Source organism: Cydia amplana, chromosome 4 (genome assembly GCF_948474715.1).
Source record: "Cydia amplana chromosome 4, ilCydAmpl1.1, whole genome shotgun sequence".
Classification (NCBI taxonomy): Eukaryota; Metazoa; Arthropoda; class Insecta; order Lepidoptera; family Tortricidae; genus Cydia; species Cydia amplana.
Window position 1 is genome coordinate 18,259,954 of NC_086072.1, and position 27,115 is coordinate 18,287,068.

General features: G+C 36.3%; 1 protein-coding gene and 1 long non-coding RNA gene across 3 annotated transcripts in view; one reads left to right on the forward strand and one right to left on the reverse strand.

Annotated features, from left to right (window-relative positions):
• The window catches only part of LOC134647354 (uncharacterized), a 444,045-nt gene that overhangs the window by 372,939 nt on the left and 43,991 nt on the right, over positions 1-27,115 (reverse strand). The gene's annotated exons all lie outside the window — the stretch shown is intronic.
• Positions 1-27,115, forward strand: part of LOC134647345 (syndecan) — a 518,229-nt gene that overhangs the window by 157,915 nt on the left and 333,199 nt on the right. The gene's annotated exons all lie outside the window — the stretch shown is intronic.

Sequence of the window (27,115 nt, forward strand, 5' to 3'; positions counted from 1 at the left end):
GTTTCCATGTGTGCGTGTTAGCGGGGAGGGAAGAACTAGCGGGCGTGGTTTACGAAGCGCCAGATGCGGCTGCAGTAGGCCCTTAACCTAGAATAAGTTAGTACATCCTAACCTAGAATTTAGGTATTGTTTGTATTGATATCTTTTTGTACCACCTATCATGTTTTGGCAATAAAGTGATTTGATTTGATTTAATTTGATTTGTATCTTAAAGTTCGAATCGGGCAGTGAGTCCCGTAGCAACTTCGATTTAAGGTGCGTAGCGTGAAATTGCTGCTACGAGTTACTGCGTAGCATTCGCAGTGTTAAATTAATCTTTTTACAAGCTGCTGCAGGGTTTACGTAAAGTATCATTCTATGGAACTTACTAACTATGTAAACAAAAATTGACATTCAGAGACGATTTCAATATGGCGGTTTGATTACATAGTTAGCAAGTTCCACACTTTAGGTACCATATGGTTGAAAGGAATGAAGTTTCATTTTGTTTAATGGTAAAAATAAAACCTATATCTATAATATCTAATTACCTTTAACCTTACTTGGGTTCCACCATTTTGAATTTTTTAGAATTACTGACGTATATAGAGAGAACAACACGCAGGGCTTAGTACATCTGGGGCCCGTATCTCAAAAGCTTGTAACTTGTGATACAAGCGGATGTCACTTTTTGACAGCTTTTGTTAGAAAGTGTTACTTTTATTACATGTTACAAGCTTTTGAGAAACGGGCCCCTGGGGACCGATTTTTGAAATTCGACCGCTCGATTTCGTGTATACCGTTCAGTAATATCTCCACTACTAGGCATGTAAATTCTACTAATAGAATTGAAAACGAGTGGTCAATACCACTAGATTCCCAATTTCTATCGCTCGTATTTCAAAAATTACCATTTCGCCGTATTCCACCGATTTACGAGTGACGAAATCAAGCGACCGAAATTCAAAAATCGGCCCCCTGGCATCACAATTTATCTAAAGATTCAGATTATTGATTTTCAAGATTTTGAATTCCACGAGCCACAGATAATACAGATATCTAGACAACATAATTTTCTAAGCGAACGAGGTTTTCAAAATGAACTAATCTCGATTATTACTGCTGACTGTACTAGTATAACGTAAACATTTGCTTTCAATACCCTGAATACTTTGATGCTCGCATACCCGGACAGGTGAATGTTGTCTGATGGAATGGACTGTCCTTTTCGATGAAATAACCGACTTGGACGTCAATGGACAGCAATTTACTTGATTGAACTGTCCGGTGTTTGGTATTTGTTGGTTACTGTATTCTTTAGATATTGTATATTTTGATAAGAGTCAATGTCAATGGTGGGAGGTTAGGTGCTTCAGGTGGTTTTTATTATTTTGATATGGATATAACCCAAGAAAAATACATATGTGAGAAAAAAATTGTGATTTTATCCGTGCCACAGAATAAAATGTAATAATAGTACTAGGTACAGAAGACTCACTCTCTAACAAAACGCGTCTGTTACGATCAGGACAGATATGGCCGCTAGGTGGCGACAGCGCCACGCGCGGCTTATGGCTAGCCACCAAAATTGGTGTGGAACAGATGTACTTTTAGCTACCTGTAGCAAAGCGACGAAATCGCGGAGTGAGCCACGCCTGTCCGTGCTTTTATTGATTTGACACAAATTCATTAAAACTACTAAATTTATTGATGGCACTAATCTCTAAAGAAAACATTTTTTTTTCTCTCGAGCATGCAGCGTCTCTTTCAGGTCCCTACTGAAAACCAGCGCCACGGATTGCCGCGGCATTATGAGTAGGGGGTCCTAAATATTTTAGCGTCCAATGTTTTTTTTTTCTCTGTATGTCTATTTTTTCTATATGTAATATGTTGTGGCGTTAAATATAGTTATTTGTACAACAAGAGATCAAAGTTTGGTATTTCATCGAGTGCTTATTTTGAGTCCCGTGCAAGCGAAAGATCGACTCGCTACGCTCGTGAATCTAATTTAGAATCTTGAGCGTAGTAAGGGACTCAAAAGCGCACGAGATGTAAATAACTTTGATCTCGTGTGGTACACAACATTTTTCACCTCAGCTGTGAGAACATATTAGAGAACCCGAAAAATGCATTCCTTCTTCCGATGAACCCGAAAAATGCATCACTTACCTCTATTCACTCATGTTTTCTTAAGATATAGGTACCAACAATTAAATTTTCACCTCAGCAGCTCGAACAAGGGTACTTTGCTACTTAAAAACAGTGAGCAAAATCGCATTTTGCTCACTGGGTGACCATAATCGCATTTTGCTCATTTTGTCTCACTCAGTGAGCAAAATGCGATTTTGCTCACTGTTTTAAGTAGCAAAGTACCCTTGTTCGAGCTGCTGAGGTGAAAAATGTATTTTCTTTCTTCTTTTCTTTATACAGCTAGAATAAAAACACACATTTTAGTACTGCACGTATCATTTTAAGCTCTCTGTCCTGATTTGATAAGCTTTCAGTAACGGAACAGGCCCTACCCTGCCCTACTTATGGGTTTGAATAGACGGAAATTTCGCATCCAACTATTCGAGGTACTTAGCTTAATCACATTTTTGTACTACTATAATATTTACTTATGTCATATGTAAGCTTCAGCACGGCTAGCACATGATGGGCGCGACAGTCGACAGGCGAGAAAATGCCGCGACATAGAGCTCTCTCGCGAATCGGTAGCATAAGAACCGCGCGACAACCCGCTGTCTCGCGGACAAATGTCAAAGCGACATAATTTTGTCGTTTGACAGTTCCACGCGGGATACTCTCGAAAATCGTAGCACGAGTGTACTATGGGAGACAAAATGTCCCGCGTTTGAACGTTAAAATGAGAGAAATTGTCTTCGAGGCTAGAGGGTCGCGACAAGCGTATTTGGTCGAAGTTTTGTTGACTTTTGTTCTAAAAGAAAGATAATTTTCCATATTTTATATTTATTTCATACTACAACACTTTTTTGTTTAAGTATAATTTGAATCTTGAGTTTCATGATCATGCCATTAATATCAAAATGATTATATTTTTTCACAATGACTTGTTTGTTCTCTTAAGTTAAACGAAAATCCGACAGAAAAAAATCTAAGCCTAAGATTGTACGACCACGACCTCATCAACAAAGCAAACCTTTGGTGGCGAATTGACTGGGGGATAATTAATAGAAACATAAATAATTGATACAAAAATAGTACATTGCTAATCCGCGAAACAATTACGTGCTATCAATCAGTGCTAACCCGTTATATTTACTTACACGCGTATTTTTACATGCAATTATTGTTGACAACCTATATTATGTCGCTCCTTAGGTGTTTCCATTCATTGCGGGATATAAACAACACAATCCCGACCTGAATATTGCGATCAACCTTACTTATAATAAGTACATGCAAAAGTAAATATGTACCTATGTACAGTCAGCAGCAATAGTTGCTAAGCGGGCGAGGTGTTCAAAATGATCTTGACGCGACTTTATTGTTAAGAGAATAAGAGCGCGTCAAGGTAATTTTGAACACCTCGCCCGCTTAGCAACTATTGCTGCTGACTATATGCTACCTCTTGACGCTTAATCCGCCGAACCGATTTAGACGAAATTTTGTGAAACATCATTCCACAAATAATGCAAATAATGAATCTGGCAGCTCAACTCAACCTCCACCTCACAGAAGACCACAGCCGTAATACTTACTTTGTAGTGTACGAGTTGGTACTAGCCTAATCCTTAAGTTACGATTTCCACCGACCGGCTAGAGTTGGGCCGCGCCGGAGTGCTTTTTCAGTGTACCTATTACATAATGTGTGGCAGAAGCGATAGAATCCGTCCGGAGCCATCCGATCCGCAAGCAGCCGACCGGCTTTGGGCATACAAATGTGAAATGCGCTCCGACTCCGACGAATCGTACTTAAATCTGAGTACCTATCTCAAAAAGGTCAAAGTAAATAAAATCATTTAAAGTTTTTGGTAGTATTTATTTAAAAGTCACATTATTTGAGAAGTGTTATCAACACTCGACTGTCCTTGCACGGAGTAGGTTCCCAACTTGAGCCCTTCTATGTCCTCCGTGATGGCAGGAGGGCTGCGGTTAGCAGCAGCATGCTTAGGTGTAGAGAATACCTCCGTGTTTGATGACAGGCTTGTGCATGATTATCATTCAATCTATCTTCGAAGCCATAAGGGAGATATGTCGGGGATTAGCATAAGATATTTAGTCTGTAAGTAAGATTTAAAAGGAATGTAATTTTTTTGCAAAAGACAACGGAAAAGAGCTTTATGAAGATTGAATTGTGTACGTACTTACAACTTGACTTCTTCGTAAAGATGGTATTTTGTTAGCCAAAACTTTTAACAAAACGCCAATTATTCGTAAGGAGTTGTATTTTATTTAATGATTAGGTAGGTAATCTTTAGATAATTATAATAATATATCCCAACTTGTAACGACAAAGCGAATCAAATTTTGATTGACAGTATTGACACTGACATTTTCGACTTAAAAATAATATTTGCTATTTCTTATTCTTCATACTGCGAGAAAGAGACAAAGTTATCGTGACTAGGGACGCTCCGTTTCTAAGGCTGACTATTCATTACTTATCCGATTATTATTTTACCGATTCAGTGTTGCCACGAATGAAAAGTTTGTTCCATGTATAAATGGCCACATTGGCTAAGTCGCGCGCGGGATGGCTCTCTCTCGTGGAACTCTTTTCTCGATGTGCGAACTCATGCTGCCAAAATCGAGGAATTGACAGATAGAGATAGAAATTTGTGACGGGCGACTGCCGTCTCTCGCGGCGCGAGCTATCCCGCGGGTAATCATGTGCTAGCCGTGCAGGGTAGCCTCGGACGCGGGGCAAATGACATTTTATTTTATTAAGGAGTAATCAATGATACGTATACATAACAGCACGGCTAGCACATGATGGGCGCGACAGTCGACAGGCGAGAAAATGCCGCGACATAGAGCTCTCTCGCGAATCGGTAGCATAAGAGCCGCGCGACAACCCGCTGTCTCGCGGACAAATGTCAAAGCGACATAATTTTGTCGTTTGACAGTTCCACGCGGGATACTCTCGAAAATCGTAGCACGAGTGTACTATGGGAGACAAAATGTCCCGCGTTTGAACGTCAAAATGAGAGAAATTGTCTTCGAGGCTAGAGGGTCGCGACAAGCGCATTTGGTCGAAGTTTTGTTGACTTTTGTTCTAAAAGAAAGATAATTTTCCATATTTTATATTTATTTCATACTACAACACTTTTTTGTTTAAGTATAATTTGAATCTTGAGTTTCATGATCATGCCATTAATATCAAAATGATTATATTTTTTCACAATGACTTGTTTGTTCTCTTAAGTTAAACGGAAATCCGATAGAAAAAAATCTAAGCCTAAGATTGTACGATCACGACCTCATCAACAAAGCAAACCGTTGGTGGCGAATTGACTGGGGGATAATTAATAGAAACATAAATAATTGATACAAAAATATTACATTGCTAATCCGCGAAACAATTACGTGCTATCAATCAGTGCTAACTCGTTATATTTACTTACACGCGTATTTTTACATGCAATTATTGTTGACAACCTATATTATGTCGCTCCTTAGGTGTTTCCATTCATTGTGGGATATAAACAACACAATCCCGACCTGAATATTGCATCAACCTTATTTCTAATAAGTAAATGAAAAAGTGAATCTGTACCTATGTACAGTCAGCAGCAATAGTTGCTAAGCGGGCGAGGTGTTCAAAATGATCTTGACGCGACTTTATTGTTAAGAGAATAAGAGCGCGTCAAGGTAATTTTGAACACCTCGCCCGCTTAGCAACTATTGCTGCTGACTATATGTTACCTCTTGACGCTTAATCCGCCGAAACATCATTCCACAAAGTATGCAAATAATGAATCTGGCAGCTCAACTCAACCTCCACCTCACAGAAGACCACAGCCGTAATACTTACTTTGTAGTGTACGAGTTGGTACTAGCCTAATCCTTAAGTTACGATTCCCACCGACCGGCTGGAGTTGGGCCGCGCCGGAGTGCTTTTTCAGTGTACCTATTTACATAATGTGTGGCAGAAGCGATAGAATCCGTCCGGAGCCATCCGATCCGCAAGCAGCCGACCGGCTTTGGGCATACAAATGTGAAATGCGCTCCGACTCCGACGAATCGTACTTAAATCTGAGTACCTATCTCAAAAAGGTCAAAGTAAATAAAATCATTTAAAGTTTTTGGTAGTATTTATTTAAAAGTCACATTATTTGAGAAGTGTTGTCAACACTCGACTGTCCTTGCACGGAGTAGGTTCCCAACTTGAGCCCTTCTATGTCCTCCGTGATGGCAGGAGGGCTGCGGTTAGCAGCAGCATGCTTAGGTGTAGAGAATACCTCCGTGTTTGATGATAGGCTTGTGCATGATTGTCATTCAATCTATCTTCGAAGCCAGCAATGCAGTGGCTAGCCAGCCATAACGGAGATATGTCGGGGATTAGCATAAGATATTTAGTCTGTAAATAAGATTTAAAAGGAATGTATTTTTTTTGCAAAAGACAACGGAAAAGAGCTTTATGAAGATTGAATTGTGTACTACTTACAACTTGACTTCTTCGTAAAGATGGTATTTTGTTAGCCAAAACTTTTAACAAAACGCCAATTATTCGTAAGGAGTTGTATTTTAATGAATAGGTAGGTAATCTTTAGATAATAATAATAATATATTCCAACTTGTAACGACAAAGCGAATCAAATTTTGATTGACATTATTGACACTGACATTTTCGACTTAAAAATAATATTTGCTATTTCTTACTCTTCATACTGCGAGAAAGAGACAAAGTTATCGTGACTAGGGACGCTCCGTTTCTAAGGCTGACTATTCATTATTTATCCGATTATTATTTTACCGATTCAGTGTTGCCACGAATGAAAAGTTTGTTCCATGTATAAATGGCCACATTGGCTAAGTCGCGCGCGGGATGGCTCTCTCTCGTGGAACTCTTTTCTCGATGTGCGAACTCATGCTGCCAAAATCGAGGAATTGACAGATAGAGATAGAAATTTGTGACGGGCGACTGCCGTCTCTCGCGGCGCGAGCTATCCCGCGGGTAATCATGTGCTAGCCGTGCAGCATTGTTAAAACCGCGATCATATAGATACAAAATGTTTTTACAGATATTTACATCAAATAACTAACAAAATAACAATAAACTATAAATAAACTCTATATTATATACTTTTATAACTAACACGGGACTTAACCGCGTAAACGCGTCTATATTATATGTACAAATATCGCTGGCACTAGATTTGTTTTGACTTAAAATCATAGTCATAAAAAAACCGGCCAAGTGCGAGTCGGACTCGCGCACGGAGGGTTCCGCACCATCAACAAAAAATAGAGCAAAACAAGCAAAAAAACGGTCACCCATCCAAGTACTGACCCCGCCCGACGTTGCTTAACTTCGGTCAAAAATCACGTTTGTTGTATGGGAGCCCTACATAAATCTTTATTTTATTCTGTTTTTAGTATTTGTTGTTATAGCGGCAACAGAAATACATCATCTGTGAAAATTTTAACTGTCTAGCTATCACGGTTCGTGAGATACAGCCTGGTGGCAGACGGACGGACGGACAGCGGAGTCTTAGTAATAGGGTCCCGTTTTTACCCTTTGGGTACGGAACCCTAAAAAACTAACAAAATTACAACTTAAATAAGCGTGAATTGTGGCAACACAAATAGGTTCATGCTCAGCGATTAGTAAGAAACTTGTTTACTATTAAACTACTTTATCTCAGCACGCCCATTGCGAACATAATATACGTTCACGGACTGACAAATATTTATGCTACCTTTAGTAGACCTTATTCCTATCACAACAAGGTTTAAAATGTTTTAAGTGTTGAAAGATACCGTTAAGTTTGTGCAGTGAAAAATATATTGGCAAAGTTTGGGAACTCGCACGGGCCCGGGCCGACCCCTTACGTTTACTTACGGGGGTCAATAGTGTACGAAGTTGTAAATCAAGAAAGTAATAAATAGTTTAAGTAGTTCGGTACAAACATGTGTTCAAAACATAATGTACAGAATTCGACTCCTATTTCGTATGAGAGGGAAAAAATCGAAAGGGAGTGTCTGACATTTTGTTGAGTCTTCACTGTAAAGGTATTTTAGGTCTCAGATTTTTACTTGTCCATTTAAACCATGATTTGCATGTTAATACTTAAAAACACAGTGTATAATGCCATATGATAAATAAATAATTATGTAAGTATTATGTGTGGCTGACGAGTGTACGGCCCGCATGCTAGATTCGAGTTAATACAGGTTTTAGTAGGCATTAGTATTTTTTACATATTTAGTTTGTATTTATATTTAAGTTTCTACAATAAATTTTATAATAATATGTATGCTAGTTTTAAGGTAAGTAAATATCTATGGGCCAATAAGTAGTTGCCTGAAAATAAAGATTTTCATTTCATTTCATTTCTGCATTGTTTCCCGCTGTATACAGCGTGCTTACCTACATACCTTCTCGTAAATATAAATCCTGTCGTAGGTATAAACATCTTAAAACTAATATAAAGTAATGTCTACACTGTCGAAGGACTTGCTGTAAAATCGGAAAGCTTTGTCGACACAAACACTACAGTGTTCTGCAGTTGACAGTGACCCGCCGCGAGGCTCCGTTTGCTACTGTTTCAATATACTTAAGAAACCTGGAAATAAAGTTGTATTTTGTATCGATATAAAAAGTGCTCCATTGCAATTAAATATGATTACTATTGCTACGACAGGATATTAAATATGATCACTACGCGTCGATATATCTCGGGAGACCCTTATGAGAAGACTCCTGTGCATTTCATGATGACAGTCAATAAGCGTGAGGGCTCACGCTTAGGGTTTGCAATCCGGATCCGAAATGTATGAAATTACCCGGATCTGGATCCGGATCAGCGGATATTTCCATACATTTCGGATCCGTCGTGCAAACTTTACTTACGCTTATTGGTTCAGCGGCGAACGCTGATTCAAAGTCGTATCAAAATAAGATGAAAACCATCATATCAAATTGGTACCTAATGGTAAAACCGAATTGGCCTCAGTGCCCGCATGTGAACTTTGCTATCCCTTGAGACTATTGCGTTTTTAAACATGAAATAGTTCTCGCATTAAAATTGAAAAAGTTATTCAGTTTCGAAGTGAACCCAATGGAATAACATTTTTGCATCACACATGCGTTTGCATTACTATTCGTTTGAGTATACTTCTTGTTCTTGGACCCGTGAGCGTATTTAGAAACATAGAATATGATATGATATGATATTTATTGGTAAATATTTACATTTACAAGTCATTTTATTTACAATTATCCTTCTTAACATTTATTTATATATTATATATTATATATTCTTAATATATTACAATTATTAATAACATTTAATTTATATTCCTAATATAATTTAGTAAATATGCGACTGAGCCAATGACCCACAGCCATCAAAGAACTCTTCACTGGTATAGCAAGCCATTTCCAGCAGTACGGCGTACGGCTTTTAGTTTGCGGACAAATATTGCATCGCTGCAAGCTTGTTTTATTTCATCGTCCAGTATGTAGTACAGTCTGATTCCCATTACATGCATAGACTTCCTAGTTTCAACCAAATCGAATATCAATCAATCTGATAAGATAGCAATCAACCCGAGGGCCGCGGAACGCACGCACGACTATGACGACGGCCGTCATATACTGGTTGAAATTATAAGGCGTTCGAAGAACAAATGATGTATGAATGGAATTACATACATGCGAGTAGAAAATGTATTGAGATTATAGTTAGTTCTAAACTTAAAAAAAAAACAACGGATTGCACTCCGGGGGTGCCGACAGAAGTGAAAACTCAATGACTAGTCCAAAATGTCTGCAGCTCTATGTATAATTGACCCATCCTCCTTTCTATTGAAAAACTTTAGTTCCGAAATTGCTGGTCGCTGGTTGCTGGTGAGCTTGTTTAAAATTCGAAATTCAAATTTGTAGCGTTAATTGCAGGGATGTTGCGGATGCAGATTTTTTGACATCCGCGGATGCGGATGCGGATATTTAAATGCTCACATCCGCGGATGCGGATGCGGATGCGGATGTCAAGATTAGGTACTTAGAAAACGTCAAATATTAAATATTTAGTATTTTTTTATTAAAAAAAAACGAAACGTTTAGTATTTGAGCAAGAATATAGGTGCGTTATATTTAATAAACAGTAACTTCGGGGACTTTTCTGAATCTAGACGATTTCGTTATTCGCTAGGTGCACGACTGGTGCTGCCCTCATTTTGGCGGACTTTCTACGTTAAATCTTATGGAGTAAAATTAGTTCAAGCGGCTGCCGCTAGTACTAATGGCTGGACATTCCATAAGATTACCTGTGTTAGTGACGATCAGCGCCACTTCCCCCTCCACCGACTTCGCACCTTGCCAATAGGTAATGACGAAATTACCTAGCACTTACGCCGCCGCTAAGACGTTCCTGTACCGACTTGTTAGACATCCGCATCCGCATAAGCTCCGCATCGATTTTATGCGGATGCGGATGCAGATGCGGATGTTGAAAATAATGCGGAAGTTCCGCGGTTGCGGATGCAGATGCGGATGTTCGCAACATCCCTGGTTAATTGTTTAAAATTCGAATAGAAATTGTAAAGTTACCTTGCAGACCTCGTATCTAAATATATTTGGTCATGATATTTTGAGTTTTATTCACCAGTACTAGAGTTTACTTTTATTAGCGATTTCATCAAGATGTAGCTTTATTGAATTATGTCATTGAGTTTTTCTTTATTGATTAAAATGCCATCGAAACCTTACGGTCACGTGATTGCCTTACGCTGTCTCGAGTTTATAATTTTTTCCCCACCTCAAAAAGTGCCCAGCGCCGCTAAAGAAGTTTTCACTTCAAAAATTGACAGTTTCATGAGGTATTTTAAAGTTTATTTGGACATAGAAGTTACACAATTGTTATAGTACTATAATATGTACAAAATTTAAAAATATCTGTCATACGACAGGATATCCATCATTCTGTTACGGTAGGCGATGCCCTGATGTTGAAATCAAATTGGTATCCACATATATGTTTCTGAATAACCTTCTCTATGAATACAAAGGCAAAGTCTAATGCAAACGAAAACTTATCCCGGATATAAGTTATATGGCTTCAATGTAAATTTTGTTCTATATGGATACCATTGTTTGACTGGTTCCTATCCGGGTACCATTAACGTACATACGGTTCAGTGTTATTTCATCATCATCATCAAAGGTCTAGTCTAATAAGTCGGTTTTTCGTAGTTGTGCATGTAGGCCTATATTGTATTGTAGCACCGGCAGGGGCCCATTTCTCGAACGGTATTAGACTAATATTATTAGTCCACGAACTGTCAAATCGTATGGGTTGTCATGACAACACACAAATAATATTAGACTAATATCGTTCGAGAAATAGGCCCCAGGTCGGCTACTGGCACCTATTTTACGTGGGGGAGGTTAATGGGGGAGGAGGGGACGAGGCTTGTTCAACCAGCTCAATTCCTCAAGGACTCAACATACACACAGCAACCATAAAATACATAAATAACAAACGGGTGTATCTCGTATGTTGCTGAGAGACAGTATTTCGGGCATAAAGGCCGTAACATAAAACGGGGTGACATCCCTTCGGCGCCCGTGATTTACTAGATGCAATGTCGTTTAGACGTTACACAATACAAATACTAATTTTAAAACACTGAAGGTGATATTCGGATAGGAAATGCAAGCTGAATTAGTGTTGTGACTTGTGGCGTAAAGGTGACATTCGGATGTTAACTCCAGCTGCTGTTGCAACATTACTGTGGCGGCGTTGAGGTCGCTGCTGTATCTGTCAATTTCCTCGATAAAATGAGTGACGTTCGTCGCCGCATTACGTATTCAAATGTCACATTCACGCGGACAATCTCGCTGTCAATTTTCTTGATAATATGAATGACAGACCCGACTTCGATGGATCGTGACTTTTTTTAAGTAAAGGAAAACATATGTGGCCCCTTTTAATCTCTCTCCCTTCCTAGCTATTCATCCCACAAAGGTGGTGGGGTCAGCTTTCCTGCTTAACCTTCTCCACTTCGCCCTGGCCACGACATCGTTCGTCCTCGGATAACTTGCCCCCTTGCTTGCTTTCTTGCTTGTATGTGGCCCCTTTTAATATATTTCATAAATTAATATCAAACTATAGAATAAGTCTTAGGTCTCTTGTATCAAACCTCTTGTATTCTATGTGCAAGTTTCCCTATCTATAAATCTACATGGCCTACATGCATCTTTCTTATTGTGAATATTGGTTTACCCAGACCGTCGTTTGTTTTATTGGCAACATCCAAGCTAATTTGTCTTTTTTGTTTCAGGTACATCGCTAAGTCAATATGATATGTATGCCGGCTTCCGTAAGAGTTATTTTCCATTGCAGTCAGTTCGTAATGGGGGCTATGAAAGGAATATTGCTACATTTACTCAAATAGAATCCGTATTTTTTGCAATAACACAACGATGTGGAGCCTACATGAAATATGCATATTCTGAATTTTTCTTTTCCGTATGAATGATACATTACAATTAATTTACAATCATCAAATTACAAAAAAAACATACTTAGATATTACAAAGAACGACTTCATCACAATCAACATCTTTAAATTACTAAGTCTGCGTAGGCACTAGCTAGGCAGACTACTGAATTATTTACACAACCTCGTACGCGTGTCAGATTTAATTTGAAAAGTTACCGTACTTGTAGGGAATAGAGTGCATTTCCATTTGCTGAAGCACCTGATGGGTACAAGGTATAGAAACGTATGCCTTTTAAAGTTTGTTTGGATTGGCTATCTGATGTCAGTGCAAAGGCGGCTGAGGCTGTATTTGACTGTGAGCTCCATGAATGGGCCGGACCATATGACACCGGATACTCAGATTGCGCGGGTATGTACATTCATTATATTTTCATGATATACATGTATATATGCAAATAATTCAGTAGACTCGTTTAGAAAAAACTATGATTTCATAACGGGCTAAATTCCCGACATTCACAACTCGAAGCTAAGCGATGCAGACGACTAACGGCTGTATTTGACACTTGTTTGACACTGACATATCCATTCCATATCGTTTCAATCTCTAGTATTTGACGTACATATCTTAAAGTTCGAATATGGGTAAGTGTGTATTTGCCGGTACGATATGTCAAGAAAACAATTTTTAACGATAAAAATCTAAAATAGAATATATACTCAAATATTGTAATAACACGTGTACATTTAAAATTATACAATATAACCGTACAGCAAAGCAATAAAAGGAACGACATATGAAAAGTAAACATGAGACCAGTTATTGCTTGTCGTGGCGTAAGTAATGAAAGAATTGGGCTTACCCGTGTAAGAAATCACACAATATGAATATAAGAAGCTTTCCGCTTTTAAGGTAGATTTTAGAGAAATTATTTAGTATGATGTATTCATCTGACTTTTATTTTGTATATCTGTAAGCCCCCGATTTACACATTACTGAAGTACTATTTCATACGTTTGCTTATTTGCGTTTGGTAGCAAATGTATTAACTCGCACTTGACACTATATGTGTAAATGGGGCCTAATATTTGTAAGGATGTGTGTTTAAATTTTTTCTCATCAATCCAACAAGTCCGAGCTTTTACTATTATTAAACAGAATACAGAATATAGTAAAAACGCAACATATTAGATAAATAAATATACAGTATTCATGTCGGGTTACAGTTTATTGGACCGGCATAAAACAAGGTTCTTCCCATAGACACGTCTTGAAAGTAGTAGGATTAGCTTTCAAACTACCCATATAAATCAAAACACTATCCGTGTGTCACTCTATTCCTTAGGCAAACTTTACGTGACCGATCGCAACGAATGTGATCAGGGCTGGAAACGCGAAAATCGAAGTTCCCAAATTGCGGACATCTTTCTCTGTCAGTCTAATTACGCCTTCATTGGAGTAAAAGAGAAAGATCCCTGCAATTTGCGAAGTTGGTTTTCGCGGTAGACCCTCTGTGACACGCCTTACGACTATTACTCGTAGCTAGCTAGCCTTAGTACCTACTTGTAGTCGTTCAGCGTTCGAGCAGCCTTTAAAAAGGCGCTTATTTGACTCCGGTACATCCTAAGGGTAACATTCCATTTCTGACCGCAGCTGCACTACTGGTACTGAATGCGTCGCTGTTACTGTCAATATCCATAGTAAAATGAACTGTCACCTTTAGTCGTAACATATTAAGATCACTATTTCATATTTTTGTGTCAACTTCTAAGTTGTAACACAAGTTCTTTTTTTAGAAGATCTACACATATCCAGTTATGATTATGAGCAATAAAGAAATTGTTTGTCAATAAAGAAGATATAGAAATTTTTAAATAAGTTTTACTGGAAATAAATACGAATCTTAATGTCGGACAGATGCAGAAGATTGAGCCAATTTGCTAATATTTTTGATGCACATTTTATACGACAGGGAAACTCTAAGAGGTAGCATTACAAAAGAAAAATACCACTCGTCCATTTCGATTGACCTGGCCTAATTCATATTTCTAATACTTTATTTAATAATAACGACAAAGTATTAAATATTACGCAACACAGTGTCTTAGTAATATTGCTCAAAAACAAGCAACAACGGTTGCACTCCGGGAGTGCCGATAGAAGTGAAAACTCACCTCACTATGTTACCGACGCCCGGTAACACGATACATACGTTTAGAGGAGGTATTCTATTAATTTATTATATATTATTATCATTCTCAAATAAGATCACACTTTTTCATTGACATGTTTATTTACATACTGCCATGACAACGTCAAATTATTTGAACATAGTTAAAGAGTCTTGAAAAGGAGTCCGCACAGGTCAAATAACATTGAGTTTTTCTTTATTGATTTAAATGCCATTTAAATTATGAGTGGCCACCTTACGGGACTTACGGTTACGTGATCGCCTTACGCCCCTTACGGTCACGTGATCGCCTTACGCTGTCTCGAGTTTATCATTTTTTCCCCACCTCAAAAAGTGCCCAGCGCCGCTAAAGAAGTTTTCACTTCAAAAAATACTTCACTTCAATATGTTGACGCATCATTAACATCTACAGACAGGGTGATTCATGAGACGTGAGCAGGACTAAGCCTACACAATCAGTAAATGTAAAAGAATCGTTCACCACAATATATAAGTAAAACAATCACGCTTTTTTTCTGTTGTTATATTTTTTGGTAAGGACAAATGTAATTATCTACAATCATGGATACCCTACAACATTTAATTAACAAAGATAAAACCTTTTTAACCGTTATGACAGCACTTTGAGTATGAAGGAAATAAAAATGTCATACTTGAGTGACATACGATTTTTAAAAAGTAACCAGATTCCGATGACATTCAATTTGGCATTTGTTATGGATAAAACAAAGAGGGTGACCATAAATGTCGTAAAAAAAATTTAAACTTTTTTTTAAACAGTGTAAAATAAATTAAAGTTAATCTCACAAATGCTAGTACGAACCAGTTGTTTATAACTTACTGTATGCGTGGGCTTGATCCTGCTCACGTCTCCTGAATCACCCTGTATAATGGACTTTCAAACACGCACCTAACTGACGATTGTACGAAATAGTACGGCCAAAGTTTGTCAAAGATAAAGTTCGCTCATCTCGGCAATCGTCCAACTTAGTGCCGCCGTGTCGTTGTCTTCAATTGGACTTGCGCTGATGAAACCATCAGCGCAAGTCCAATTCTTAGGTACAGTCTACATTTTAGCTGCCTTCGTTGTGTAACATATTACTGCAGGTGACTGAACTGTAACGAGACCCTACTTGACTAATAACTTTAATTGCGTTGCTATATTTTCTTATATTTTCTGCGATTGAGGTGTACAGTAATAGATATTTATTTTACAAGGGCATAACTGCTGTTTAGTGGACCTCTAGGATAGTGGTTCGTAAATAGGCTTAAATGTTTCCAAATTACTTTTACAATAAACACATATAACATATTTGATAAAAATAATTTGATTTGTTCTCAAAGTAGAATAATAATACAACAACAAACTTTTGCATATTATTCTTACAAGTAAGTTTTCAAGTTATTTTGGTCCAAACATAAACCAAACTCTAAAAGCTTTCAACAATTCCCAACACAACCAAGTTACGTTAAAAGGAACCTATCTTTGAAATTTACAACAATAGCGAATAATTTCGCAACGAAAATGTAATTACGTTTATAAGTAACCCCTTTAGGGATCATTTATCTACCGTTCTAAATCTACTGTTACGAATTTAGTGTCTTTTAATGATTTTGTTTCATATAATATGGGGAATGGTAGCCAAATTGATGTGATATATACTGATTATAGCATCGAATAGATCACAACATATTATTATCCAAATTACAGACTTTGGGTATCCGTGGTGATCTGTTCAGGTGGTTCTCGGCATACGTATTAAATAGAACTCAAGCTGTTGTTCTTAATGGCTTCAAGTCATCCTGGTTAAGGGTACCGTCCGGAGTTCCCCAGGGATCATTGTTGGGGCCACTCTTATTTGTGATCTTTATTTTATCAACGATATTGGTTCAATTTTTATCAATAGTGAGTTTCTGCTTTATGCGGACGATATGAAAATCTTCAAAATAGTTAATAGTGAATCTGATGCCAAAATATTGCAAGAGGATTTGGATAGATTGGACTTGTATTGTAAAAACAGCAATTTAGATTTAAATGTATCAAAATGCTTTAGTATGAGTTTTACTAGGAAAAGAAATGTTTATAAAAGTGTATACAGATTTAAATCACAAAACCTTATAACTAAAAAGTCCTGTCGCGATCTAGGTGTCATATATGATGATAAACTTACTTTTAATGAGCATGTAGAATGTATTACTGACAAAGCTTATAAAGCTCTTGGCTTTCTGATTCGTTCTGCTGGTGACTTTAAAAAAATGAAAACAATTAAAATCATTTACTGTGCCTATGTAAGATCTCAACTTGAATATGCTTCTCAAATATGGAACCCGTTCTATAAGATGTATGCGGATAATATTGAAAAAATACAAAAGAAGTTTGTTAGATTCCTCTCTTTTAAATTTAAGCTGCCTATGAGCAACTATTCTATGTCATGCCAAAAACTCCACCTTGTCCCTCTATTTAAAAGACGATCGGCAAATGATGTAAGTCTATTAAGGCCGTGCATCGAAAAATAACAGGATCTTAGAAACGTGGCAGTGGCTAGCCCCGGAAACAAACAGTAGTGATTTTCGGATATATGTTTCTTGACTATATGATAAGTGATTTCGTAGTAGTCGAAACACGAATGCTTAAAATTTTCTCGATAGAAAATAAATCCAAACTTACGTGTTCATTTTTCGGTTTTAGCTTCGTGCAACTAGAAAACACATCCATATCCAGCACAATCCACCTTACAGCAAAGGTTTTAATCTCGTCTTAACTTTCAAAGAACTAAATATTAACTTATTATCCTTTACCGATGGATTTATTATCGATTTTTGATTTTATGAATTCAACAGCAAACGCCCATTTTACGCAGTTCGGTTTCTCTTTCTGTCATGCGTCAAAGTCATAAATGCATCCTTTATGCCAGTAATGTTAGATGGCCGTCGTGCCTCAAAGAGGTAAGACCTATGTCACTTCGCGCAGCGCTCCGAATTACGTAAAATTTTAATATCCAATAAACGTTGAGTCGTAACTCCATTGAGTAGTAACGGAAACGGAGGTAAACCTATGATGGTGCCTTCTTACAGGCCTATACGTTACGCATGTGTGCGTGTTTGCTTAGCTACGTCATGCTACGTCGAAATCTATACTCTTTGTCAGTTACAACGGGTTAGGAAATTTCGACAGATATTGAAATGTATCGGTAGCTGTTTGGTATTTAGCCATCAGAATCTAACCGTGACTTTTTGCTTTATTTTTGTTTGAAAATAAAATATCTATAAGAATATATTTTTTGCTTTTTTTCTATTGTAATGATAAAAATAAATCTAGTATGTTTCATGCTCAAATAATTTAAAATAATTGAATAAATATTAAAAACTAATTGATATTATTCGTTTTAATTATTATATTATTAAGTTTGTTTGAATAAAATATTTTATTTCAATAATACGAAAAGTTATTATATTTAAGTATCACTAAAAAAGGTCCCTACTTACAAAAACTCACTTGCACGGGCCGGGGTTCGAACCCGTGACCTCCGGTTTGAAAGTCGCACGCCACTACAATTTCACATAAGTAATTTACAATGACATGATACCGTGGAAAAAGTGAATATTACAATGTACTGTGTTACTATCATTTTATAGTTTATTTTGGCTTGACAAGGAGGAATGAGAAAAACGTGCAGAGCGAGAGGATTAAATCTCTCTGTCCCTTTCTTAAAGTAGCCAATCCTAATTATGACATCTGTTTTGATATTAATTCTTTGAACATAATTTGTCGATGTTCTTTTCATCGAGAAAGATTTTTATTAAAAAAATGTGTTGAATTTATATGTTTTATTTATGTTTTTTGGCATAAATTTCATTATTTTGACAATTTTTTATTGTGATGACAAACGATTTGATGTGATGTGTGAAACGAACGATGTGATCAACGATTTATCTAATAAAACTTCATTTAGTCGAAAAAAATTGTTGTCTACTATACCGGGTGGAAAAAAATTATGGGCCCTGGAGGGAAAGTGCCTTAAAACCTTAAGTTTGCTCATTTTACTTAAATGAAACATTATTGTTTTTTAAAGAAACAACTGCATTCAAAGATTTTTGAAGTGAAAACTTCTTTAGCGGCGCTGGGCACTTTTTGAGGTGGGGAAAAAATGATAAACTCGAGACAGCGTAAGGCGATCACGTGACCGTAAGGTTTAGATGGCCACTCATTTAGATGGCATTTAAATCAATAAAGAAAAACTCAATGACATTACATGAAAAAGGTTATAATCTTGTACGGGCTGAAATACGAGGATCTCACAGTTACATTATAACTTTATATCACTCAAATATAAATAATATAATTCAATAAAGCTACATCTTGATGAAATCGCTAATAAAAGTGAACTCTAGTACTCGTGAATAAAACTCAAAATATCATGACCAAATATTAGATGCGAGGTCTGCAAGGTAACTTTACAATTTATATTCGAATTTAAAAAAAATTACGCTACAAATTTGAATTTAGAATTTTAAACAAGCTCACTGACCAGCAATTTCGGAACTAAAGTTTTTCAATAGAAAGGAGGATGGGTCAATTAGTTATTTTAGATTACAAAATTAGCGCATCAAAAAAATCAAAGTGCATAGAAAAAAGTCTCCTGAGTTATAATAAAATTGATGTCTCTTGGGTCACCAGAAAAGTCACCAGGGATAACGATGACCCAAAACACATTTAAAAGAAAATTTAAATTTTGTGTACTACCTACGAACATTTTTCAATAAACTATGTTTTTATAACATATTAGACCCAGGATAGATCTAATACCTCTTTTCGTACCCCGGATAAAATGGTCGGCGACTAAAAAAGTAACTGAAACGTTACGTTATTAGGTTCACGATGCCGCGTTGTACCCTTGCCTTCGTTGCGATATGTTTGGTAAGTCAGGAGACTTAAAAATGAGCCATGATTTTGGGACATACTAACAAATATTTTTTTGAATATACAGTGTGGAAAGTTAACTCGGGCCCTGGAGGGAAACTACCTTAAATCCTTGAGCTAGCTCATTTTACTTAAAGGAGACATTCCTTTACTTTTAAAAAGAAACAAAACTGCATTCAAAGATTTTCTAAAACTCGCTTGCCTCGCCCGGGACTCGAACCAACTAAAATTAAAAAAGCGGCCAAGTGCGAGTCGGACTCGCCCATGAAGGGTTCCGTATTTAGGCGATTTATGACGTATAAAAAAAAACTACTTACTAGATCTCGTTCAAACCAATTTTCGGTGGAAGTTTACATGGGAATGTACATCATATATTTTTTTAGTTTTATCATTCTCTTATTTTAGAAGTTACAGGGGGGGGGGGGGACACACATTTTGCCACTTTGGAAGTGTCTCTCGCGCAAACTATTCAGTTTAGAAAAAAATGATATTAGAAACCTCAATATCATTTTTGAAGACCTATCCATAGATACCCCACACGTATGCGTTTGATGAAAAAAAAATTTTTGAGTTTCAGTTCGAAGTATGGGGAACCCCAAAAAAATTATTGTTTTTTTTCTATTTTTGTGTGAAAATCTTAATGCGGTTCACAGAATACATCTACTTACCAAGTTTCAACAGTATAGTTCTTATAGTTTCGGAGAAAAGTGGCTGTGACATACGGACGGACAGACAGACGGACAGACGGACAGACAGACAGACGTGACGAATGTATAAGGGTTCCGTTTTTTGTCATTTGGCTACGGAATCCTAAAAAACACACACACCCTATTTTATTATACTAATCGATAGTATTAATATTCAGGATAAAATTTCTCTAACAAACATTTGGTCTTAAAAATAAAAACAATCGTTAAATCTAACATTAACTTTATTTTACTATCAATTTGTTACACTTAAATTATTTAACTGATAAATTGTTCGAAATGAGCCACGTGGTTCCGTCTACACAAAATTAGTCGCCGTTGAAATTCATTTCTTGTAGCCTTCATCAAAGTGTTGTGGTGTATGCTGCTAATAACATTTTCTACCGCAACCCTTAGCTCTTGAACGGTTTCATAGCAAGTTTCATAAATAACATTTTTTACATGACCCCATAAAAAGAAGTCCATGGGCGTCAGATCTGGACTTCTTGCAGGCCATCTAATCGTCCCGTTTGTACCTATCCAGGTATTGAAATGTTCATTGAGGTAAGCCCTGGCAATTCTGCTGTTGTGGGCAGGTGCACCATCTTGTTGAAAAATGATATTATTTCGTTCCTCTTCTGGTAGAAGGTTTAATTGATTTTGTAGAAGCTCCAATATTTCAATGTATTTTGCTGCATTCAGATGTCCTTCGTAAATGTGCATCAAAACAACCATATTACTTTTGATTCCACACCAAACATTAAACGAAAATCTGACCTGATTGTTCGTTTCACGGACACGGAATGGATTTTGACGACACCAGTAATGATTGTTATGAGAGAGATAACAGAATTGTTACGTGTCTTTTACTTGTTAAAAGTGAACAGTAACCAAATGTTTGTTAGAGAAATTTTATCCTGAGTATTAATACTATCGATTAGTATAATAAAATAGAGAGTGTGTGTTTTTTTAATTTTAGTTGGTTCGAGTCCCGGGCGAGGCAAGCGAGTTTTAGAAAATCTTTGAATGCAGTTTTGTTTCTTTTTCAAAATAAAGGAATGTCTCCTTTAAGTAAAATGAGCTAGCTCAAGGATTTAAGGTAGTTTCCCTCCAGGGCCCGAGTTAACTTTCCACACTGTATATAAATTTTAGCGGACTTCAATAATTTACCAGTTAAATTAGATGCAAATACCTTTTTAGTTAATCGTTAATATGATATATTAGTAGCAGTAAAACACTTTATTGTACAAAAAGACACATAAAACATGAAAAAACACACATCCTTCGTATATGGTAGAATATATTTTTCACACTTATAAGTAAAAACCAAAACCGATACGCGATTGGGATACATTCTTTTTGTATGGGATACAAAAAAAATTCTCCTGGGTCACCAAGAAAAATCGACATATTAAAATAATTCTGTTCGTTTTTAAGTTCTAGTCAGATTGGTTTTTTGGTTATTTGAGATAAATTACAATAACGCTTAGATTAAAAAATATGATTTTCTATTTTGTTGCGACACGACCCGGGTAATAAAAATACTGCGAATTTGAACTTTTGTTTGTTGTCGTTGTAAAATGTATTAAAAAATTATGTAGGCACCCCTGACAATTGAAATTCAAAATTATCCAGAAAATGGGTGTTTCAAAAAGACACCCTGTATTCCTTACATAAAATAATCTCTTATTCAATAAAACATAATTACTAAACACTGATTTATTTCAAATAAATGCAAATCGATCGGATAAAAGATATTAATACCTACCTATACAATGAATACGAGTACAGTCAGCTGCAATAATATGTTACACACCGAAGGCCGTTTTGCGGTAGATCGTGTTAGATCTTATTTGTAGAGCCATAAGAGCGTGTCACTTATTTTTGCGGCCGTCGAAGAGTAACTTATTATTGCAGGTGACTGTACCTATGAAAAATTCGAGGGTTAAAAAGCATTTCAACCAAAGCATTTATAATAATAACGACTATGGACGCCTGCAACCCCAGGGGTATTGTAACCTCATAACAATAAGGTTGAAATTTGCATTTAGTGACCCCAAAGTCAGGTGAGCGTAATCAAGTAAATCTGTTTTCATCATATTTTATCAAAAATAATCTCTTTTCTGTTCTTGTGCTATTTTCTTATTATCAATACTCTTAACTTATATGCTATCTACGCTGCTGCTTCTATGCTGTTAACATCTTCCAAAAACAACAATAAATATTTAGGTTTATTAATTAATTATTTTATTGTTTGCTATTATGAACAGGTAACAACGCCATCTGTTTCTATTTTTTCCGAATATAAGTTTCTGGCCGACCGCAGCGACCGCGTATAATGGTAGTTAACTTCTGTAACGTTAGATGGTGCTAAAAGGTCACACAAACTTCACGTGCGGCGCGAAGCGTTTCCATGTGTGCGTGTTAGCGGGGAGGGAAGAACTAGCGGGCGTGGTTTACAAAGCGCCAGACGCGGCTGCAGTAGGCCCTTAATGAAAATAGCCCAAGGTATAGTTGATTCCCCGGATCTTGTCAGTAAAGTACAATTCTATATACCTGCCTCGCAATTGCGCAGAAGGCCCCTGATTCGCATCCCTCTTTCTCGCAATAACATTCGTAAAAAATGTTTCTTCCCCCGAACAACTAGGCTATTTAATGAATTGAATGATATGCCCGATGTGGATTTGTTTCATAGTAAGATTAATAATGTTAAAAATATTATTGTCAACTAGCTGTTGCCCGCGACTTCGTACGCGTGGATTTGTATATTGGTGGTTATTCTACATTAGCTTAGAACATTATGCAGCAAAATATTGCAGTAGGACGGTTAATCATTTGTTAATTATTAATATTATACAACGCATGAGACTTGTCTTTCACAACCTACGAAGTTTCTAGCCCCTAACTAAATAAAATTGTTCTCGACATAATCCCTCTCAACCTCTTTAGAAGATTTTCATGTCCTCTATTCAATAAAACCTACTACCTAACTACCTATTTACGAAGTTTGAAGTAAATAAAATTTGAACTTTTTAACCATTTTAGGGGATGAATTTTTAAAAACGCTGAAATGGCTTTTCTTGTATTCTAATAATATGCCTCTGTACAAAGATTCAAGCCCCGTTCTCACAAAAATGTTTGAACTCCATACAAACCACCACCTTGAGATATAAATTTTCAAAAACGCTGAAATTATTTTTTTTCCGTTTTAAAATAATACCTTTTTATGAATTTTCAAGTTCCTAGCTTAAAATAAAATTTGAACTCCGTACAAACTTTCAACCCCTTTTTAAACCTGTTAGGGGATGAATTTTACAAAACGCTGAAATTACTTGTATTGTCTTCTAATAATATCCCCAAATACAAAGATTCAAGTCCCGCGCTCGAAAAAATGTTTGATATCCATACAAACTTTCAACCCTTTTTTCACCACCTTAGGGGATGAATTTTTAAAAACGCTGAAATTAGTTTTCTTGTATTTAAATTTAATATCTATTTGCAAAGTTTCAAGTTCCTAGCTTAAAATGAAATTTGCACCCCAAGACGAAATTTCATCCCCTTTTTAACCCCCTTAGGGGTTGAATTTCCAAAAAATGTCGCAATTACTTTATTTTGTGATCGGCTATTATGCCTTTCTAAGAAGTTTCAAAGCATTTGTAATGGATTCAAACTTTCAACCCCTTTTTAACCCTGTTAGGGGATGAATTTTACAAAACGCTGAAATAAATTTTCCTGTCTTTTAATAATATCCCCAAATACAAAGATTCAAGTCCCGCGCTCGAAAAAATGTTTGATATCCATACAAACTTTCAACCCCTTTTTCACCACCTTACGGGATGAATTTTCATAAACGCTGAAATTAGTTTTCTTGTATTTTAATAATATAATTTTTTCCGAAGTTTCAAGTACCTAGCATAAAATAAAATTTGAACCACATACAAACTTTCAACCCCTTTTTAACCCTGTTAGGGGATGAATTTTAAAAAACGCTGAAATTACTTTTCCTGTCTTTTAATAATATCCCCAAATACAAAGATACAAGTCCCGCGCTCGAAAAAATGTTTGATGTCCATACAAACTTTCAACCCTTTTTTCACCACCTTAGGGGATGAAATTTCAAAAACGCTGAAATTAGTTTTCTTGTATTTAAATTTAATATCTATTTGTAAAGTTTCAAGTTTCTAGCTTAAAATGAAATTTGCACCCCAAAACGAACTTTCATCCCCTTTTTAACCCCCTTAGGGGTTGAATTTCCAAAAACGTCGCAATTACTTTATTTTGTAATCGGCTACTATGCCTTTCTAAGAAGTTTCAAGGCATTTGTAATGGATTCATACTTTCAACCCCTTTTTAACCCTGTTAGGGTATGAATTTTCAAAAACGCTGAAATTACTTTTCCTGTCTTATAATAATATCCCCATATACAAAGTTTCAAGTCCCACACTCACAAAAATATTTGATCTCCATACAAACTTTCAACCCCTTTTTCACCACCTTGGGGGATAAATTTTCAAAAACGCTGAAATTAGTTTTCTTGTGTTTAAATTTAATATCTTTTTGCAAATTTACAAGTTCCTACCTAATATAAAATTTGCACTCAAGATGAACTTTCATCCCCTTTTTAACTCCCTTAGGGGTTGAATTTCCAAAAACGTTGCAATTACTTTATTTTGAAATCGGCTATTATGCCTTTCTAAGAAGTTTCAAAGCATTTGTTATGGATTCAAACTTTCAACTCCTTTTTAACCCTGTTAGGGGATGAATTTTACAAAACGCTGAAATTACTTTTCCTGTGTTTAAATAATATCCCCAAATACAAAGATTCAAGTCCCGCGTTCGAAAAAATGTTTGATATCCATACAAACTTTCAACCCCTTTTTCACCACCTTACGGGATGAATTTTCAAAAACGCTGAAATTAGTTTTCTTGTATTTAAATAATATATCTTTTTCCGAAGTTTCAAGTACCTAGCTTAAAATAAAATTTGAACCACATACAAACTTTCAACCCCTTTTTAACCCTGTTAGGGGATGAATTTTAAAAAACGCTGAAATTACTTTTCCTGTCTTTTAATAATATCCCCAAATACAAAGATTCAAGTCCCGCGCTCGAAAAAATGTTTGATGTCCATACAAACTTTCAACCCTTTTTTCACCACCTTAGGGGATGAAATTTCAAAAACGCTGAAATTAGTTTTCTTGTATTTAAATTTAATATCTATTTGTAAAGTTTCAAGTTCCTAGCTTAAAATGAAATTTGAACCCAAAAACGAACTTTCATCCCCTTTTTAACCCCCTTAGTGGTTGAATTTCCAAAAACGTCGCAATTACTTTATTTTGTAATCGGCTACTATGCCTTTCTAAGAAGTTTCAAGGCATTTGTAATGGATTCAAACTTTCAACCCCTTTTTAACCCTGTTAGGGGATGAATTTTCAAAAACGCTGAAATTACTTTTCCTGTCTTATAATAATATCCCTATATACAAAGTTTCAAGTCCCACACTCACAAAAATATTTGATCTCCATACAAACTTTCAACCCCTTTTTCACCACCTTGGGGGATGAATTTTCAAAAACGCTGAAATTAGTTTTCTTGTTTTTTAATATAATACATTTTTACAAAGTTTCAAATTCCTAGCTTAAAATAAAACTTGTACCCCATACAACCTTTCATCCCCTTTTTAACCCCCTTAGGGGTTGAATTTTTCAAAATCGCTTCTTATCTCTTGTACACTTTATAAATGCAACCTAGTGTGCGAATTTCAACTTTCTAGCTTTTGTAGTTTCGGCTCTGCGTTGATGAATCAGTCAGTCAGTCAGTCAGTCAGGACACTTGCATTTATATATATATATATAGATAGATAGTTAACGATACCCGACTTAATTTTGTGTTCGTAATTTCTAACGTGTATTCTATTTACCTATACAGTGTAATATCTTGCTATATCGAGACCTTTATATTTTTGTTAATTAGCATTATATATGTGGAAGCTTGTAATTTGCATTTAGCAGATAAGTCTATCAACCTATATTAGGCAGTAAGCATCCCGAATAAAATAAAATAAAAATAAAATTTCAAAATTATTTTGCCGAGTATACATTTTATTATTTCGGTACGCGTATCTTATTTCAAATGTTGTTGCTATGGCCCTTCTCTCACGAGACTATTCAAAAGCTACGCGACTGAGATGCAAACCATGATCGCCTACTGGTATGCTACTCGTTTCCGCACACGGTGCTACGCAAATGAGACTATTTTGTATCATTTGCGGAACAACATTCGTACGAGGATGTCTAGTGACTCCAGCGATGAAGACAATCTTCTTCTCTATTTTCAATTCTTTATTCGTCAAATTATTGTGTATACATTTAATTGAAATAAAAATATAATTCCTGACCTGTCACATTGATTTTTTTTCCAATCTCAAGCCACGCCTTTTCTGTCACATCTTTTATTACATAATCAGGCAGCTTATAATTATATAAACATGGATACTTTTCCACCTCTTGAACGAAATTTATATTAAAAACTTGTTCCGCCGCCATCTTGAGTATACAACGCGTATACGACTCGAGTCGCGTGCGACCAGCAAGACAGTAGCGTACGACTGACTGATATCAAACGCGTCGTCGACGCGTCTCGTCGTGTGCGAAACGTAGGAAATAAATATGGCGGGTACTCACAAGCGACGCGTAGGATAC